The 5,000-nt window shown below is 39.8% G+C and overlaps 1 protein-coding gene across 1 annotated transcript in view; it reads left to right on the top strand.

The window, feature by feature from the left end:
- LOC138052202 (BTB/POZ domain-containing protein 6-like) overlaps positions 1–35 on the top strand; it is a 2,393-nt gene extending 2,358 nt beyond the window's left edge. The window contains exon 1 of the mRNA XM_068898576.1: positions 1–35. This exon is cut by the window's left edge and continues 2,358 nt beyond it. The gene's annotated coding sequence lies outside the window, so the exon portion shown is untranslated.
- Positions 36–5,000: the final 4,965 nt, after the last annotated feature.

Below are 5,000 nucleotides of genomic sequence, written 5' to 3'. Positions count from 1 at the left end.
CTTGTATTAAAAGCACAGTTATGCACGAAATGAATTTCCTGTCTTGGTTTGTTCAATGAAAAATTCCTGATTTCCTTATCTTGTAAGATAATGCACCTGCCTAGTTCCCAGCAAAGTTATATCATATCACGTTTGTTTAGCGGTTATTTGTTATATTTTTCTTCTAAGAGCAATTGCGTGGTTGTAAATGTCAGAGTATTCCGCTGTAGATTCGAATCGTAAGATCAGTGGATGTACTGAGCTTCAAGCAGAGAGAAGTTAAAGGGATAAACAAAATTCATCCAGCTTCAACTTATCAACTTCATCAGTGTTCCAACTCTTACTGAACTTCGTTACGGTCCAATAAATTTAGACATTAAGAGCAGAATGATATGCTTTGTGAAAACGCTCTATTATTATGTTCAGAGTTTTTTCGCTCCCTAATTGTCAAATTTATCTCACAGGAAAAATCTGATTGAACCATTATGGTCTTGGTAGACACCATTATTCGAAAACCTAATTTCTCTTATCAGTTTTCTTGGAAAATTACGGTGATACCTCGTGTCAGGCTATTGAAAACACCCACGATATTATATATCTGCGATGGCTTTAAAGTGCTTTCATTCACAACACCAAACCGGGTAATGACTTGCGTAGTAATCCTCGTTGACTAAGAAGCCTGCGAGGTGCGAAATCTGACCTGACGACGACGTAGTTTTCTTTAGTCCATGATTCGGTTCGCTCGAGGTCATGCAAGACTATCATCAACGTAAACAAAACTGCCTATACCCTGGAATCTCCACCACTTTAATAATAAAAGTAGCGGAATAACTTAATAAAACTGAAAAATTCGACACCGAAAATAGAGATAGATGGTGGAAAAACTCTAAGTTTTCCGTTGGGCATGATCCAGCAATGAAGCCAATAAAAGGTTGATGTTCGGAAAAAAATGTTCAGGTGGTGATATCAGCTCTTTAGACCAAATTCAGTGTAAAAACAAATTAATCTAGACCAACCAAACTGCTCGAAAACACGTTTATTAATTTGGGTATCTATTGGAAGTTTCGATATAATCGCTTTTTAAAATAGAACTTGGTTTAGACTGTATTGGAATACTGAATGACAATAAGCTAACAGTCAGAAACCTAAACTGAGGTTCTTCAAGTAACTTTAAAATCAAAGAAGAGACGGATTACGAATGCAGGAGGACAGGGACAGTGTTAGGAAAAAAACGCACCGAATGAGACAATTGGCCCATCAGGACAGAGATTATCCCGGTTTTAGTAGCATGAAGTGACTAGGACAACCTCGTTCCCAGGGTCTCTCATCTGGGAACGAGGTTGTATTTCTACTCCCCCCTAGATGGGATGCCATTCCATCGCAGGGTTACCCCCAGCATTAAATTCGCCGGTACCCATTTATACACATGGGTGGAAAGTGGCACCGTGAGAGTAAAGTGTATTGCCCACGAATACAACACAATTAACGTTCCCGGCCAGGGACCTCTCGCTCCGTAGCCAGGTGGTGTTTCTGGGTACTGCTTAATTAAATCATTTTCTTCGCCTTCTTCTATACACAAATTCACTGTCTAACTAGTGAATTCCACCGTAATTTTCACGCAAAAAACCGATATCCCATGAATCACGAAGCGATGACTGCAATTTCGGTTCTTCGAGTGAACTTTACTGAGGAATTCACCAGTTAGGCAAATATTTTTTTCTTGAATCGCTCGAGTTTTAAAAGAAAAAAAGAACAACAAATCCTCAGCAAGCAAACGGAAAGGAAAGTCACTTCAGAGTAATTGTCAAAAGCCAGGGAATAGGAATCTCGCTAAAATTAGAAATCACAGTACTAGCTCGTAATGTGACAGATCGTTAGGAAACTTTGTCGGTTCAAGTTCAAAATTATTGTTGTACTTTCTTCCAATTTATCTCTGAGAACGAGATCATTCACATTTTGTTTTTTTCTCAGGCCATGTCCTATGTCCAGATATGCCCCAAATTAGATGCACGCGGATTTCAATAAGCGTCACGAAGTGTCCCCTTGCTCTTCTCGCCAACTTCAACATCACTAGTGTCTCGGAAATTAATGTCACAAAGTGTCCCCCAAATGCTGCTGTTTAAGTGAAGATTAACTGCTGTATTTACTCAAACCTAAGAATAACGCTCACCTTTACTCTTACCTTGTTGAAAATAGATGTAGTAAGCCTTGGACTTAAACGGACACTTCGTGTGGGGTGTCAAAATTAGGCGTGCATCTAATTAGGTGCATTTCTGGACATAAGGAGTCATCCCAATAAAATGTTTAGTTTCCCATCGCCCCGTCTCTTGTGATGGTTGGTCGGTCAGTCGTTTCTTTGTTGGAGGTACTTGTGTCTATTTAGTCTACAATGACCTTTTTTATGTATGGCTATCTTTGATACCGAATTGGCGAACACGTGTGTCCGCCGTTTTGAAAACTATTCGTATCCAGTTGGACGGAAATTCTCTTATTAAAGTTGTAAAATACGTATGAAAGGTGAAGTGAACTATGTAATAGTCACGTTTATGTAAAATTCAGCTAGAATGACCTCGTGTAGAAATTCGCATTAGTATCACATGGCACCTGTTCGCTGAGCTTGAACCGTGCGAATTCCATTGTGTGATACATTTCAAAGGAGAAGTGATCTATGTTATAGTTACATTTATCGCAAGTTCACCTTGAGTAACCTTGTTAAGGCATTCACCATTTGTGGTGTTATCTAGTCAAGGCGCTTTACAGCTTTAAGACTAGCCAGAGAGCGGTCTGCAATCCTCAATAGGAGGGAGTTTATAATAATATTCATTTGCATGTTACCTAGTAAAGGCATCCATAAAAGCAGACCTGGGATCGTAGCAGCCAGTTGGTTCTTGTCACTGCTCTCAAGGGTCCTAAAGTCATTGAAAATGGTGGCAGAGATTGCGATAAAATTATGCCTGTAGGTAATCAACCAGGAAAAAATTGAGACAATAACGAAATGCCACAGCACACCAAAGAATGTCAATTGAAGGTATTGACACCAATGTGTGAAAATAGTATCTTGAATAAAATGCCCGGTAAAGCTTATGGTGTTAAGTTTTTGATCCACGCGAGCTACATTGTTAGTCATTTATAGGCCAACCGGAAGTTGCAGATTCGTTGCTTTAAACTCTAGCCCATACGGAACTTTAAAGTTCATGCTTAGATGGTCTGGCTTTGGCTATGACTGCTAACTATGAGTTGAATCAGAGGTGTAGGGATGCCATGAAACTTCATTTTACAATGAATTTGCCTGGGGTTTATACAGATCTTCTAATCGTGTTGATGAGGTTCTATTGCGTGGAGAAACTGCTAAAAGAGTTAGCATAATAGCAGAATTTAAAAGAACTACAACTACGTTTGTTTTCAGTTAGTATGAGTTTATAACTATACACAGTGTCCCCGATTAGTGTAAGAATAATGATGATGATAATACTAATAATAACAATAATAATGATAATAATTAATAATAATAATAATAACAATATTTACAGAGGATATCACCAAGCTAACACTAAGTTAGTTAGGGTGGTCTTCTATAAACTGCCTCAAGCAGAATAAGGGTTAAACCTTGGTCTGACTTGAGGATGGATACGGTCACTTGAATAAAGTTCATTGTTAATAAGGAGGAGGTTTGCAAATATCCATCCTCAAGTCAGACCAAGGTCTAACCCTTATTCTGCTTGAGGCAGTTTTCCGGGAAGATAGCGGTAGGTGCTTCCGAAATCGTGGTACTCAGTGAGGTTGTGTTACTTCCCCACTTGTTCAGCCTTTCTGTAATGTGAAAGCCAAGGTCCTTTCCCGAGGCAAACAATAATTTTGCTCTGTATGTCCAGATGAGGAAGTCATCGATTTGTTAAGCAACCAGCCACCCTTAATGGCGGGACAGACTGAAAATTGCTTTTTCTGAGTAGCTGAAGGTCACCTCAAATCCGGAAATCTTGGACTATGTAGAACGTTGTCACATAAACTTTACAGATGATCCTTCTGAGGATAGTTTTTCTCGGGCGACGCATTTTTAATGTTCATCAACAGTTTGGCATGTCTAAGGACGTTTTTCAAGCTAGAGGAACTTGGTGTGGTCCGCGATCGCTGCATCGTATCAAGAAATGACCTGTTGTTCCTGATCAAATTCTATATCACACCTATGCACAATACCCTATTGTTTGGAGCCGCGGCAACGGAATTTTGTCGGAAGTTGACGGAGTCGATTCCTTGCCATCCGAAGAATATCGGCGACTGAGCGAAGCTGTTTCAGGGGAGAGGGGAAGGCAAAATTGCGTGTCAGCATCATATAGTGGAGACGGGTACGAGAACAGGGAAGGGCTTTTGCATCTTTTCGAGCATGTGCAGTGAAACGAAAAGTGAAATTACTTGCTCGTACATGAGAATCTCACACTATGTAAGGAGCCTGGGCTTTATTTAGCTGACTTGTAACGGAATTCTGCTGAATTCTCAGACTGTAAGTCTTTTCCCGAAGACGCCTTATTTTAGCCTTGTAACCTTGATTAGAGAAGGCTGACGCTGTGTTATTGCGCAACTTTTAAGGTAATTCCTTAGTATTGCATTGCGCATCCCTACTGCGCACGATTTTCGCGTCATTAGCGCGCGCACATGAGCACGTGCGCATACAAAACGTAAGAGATTTCGCTCAAACTAAACCCGATAGCGAAATAAATGCTCCTTTTCTCTCAAACGAGCACGGTGACCCCCGATTTTTTTTTTCAGGTATTTGCTAAGAACAGTCTAATAAAGAACATATTTGAAGAAGAAAAAAAGTTTGATAGTAGAACATGATTTTTTTTGGAAAACAGTTCCGTACTGGGTGTATTTTAACCAAGGCGAGGGCTTCAAGCTAACCACGAAACTGTCCCAAAAAGTGCACTATTCCCACAACCAGGGAATCAAAGACGGCGTAAATTAAGCAATACTGCTTATGTAAACAAAAGAGGCTTTATTTTCAAAATAAAATGTTGTGTCTTTGA

Source organism: Montipora capricornis, chromosome 6 (genome assembly GCF_036669925.1).
Source record: "Montipora capricornis isolate CH-2021 chromosome 6, ASM3666992v2, whole genome shotgun sequence".
NCBI lineage: Eukaryota > Metazoa > Cnidaria > Anthozoa > Scleractinia > Acroporidae > Montipora > Montipora capricornis.
Note: the sequence above shows the minus strand (reverse complement) of the source record. Positions and strands in the feature narration are given on the sequence as shown.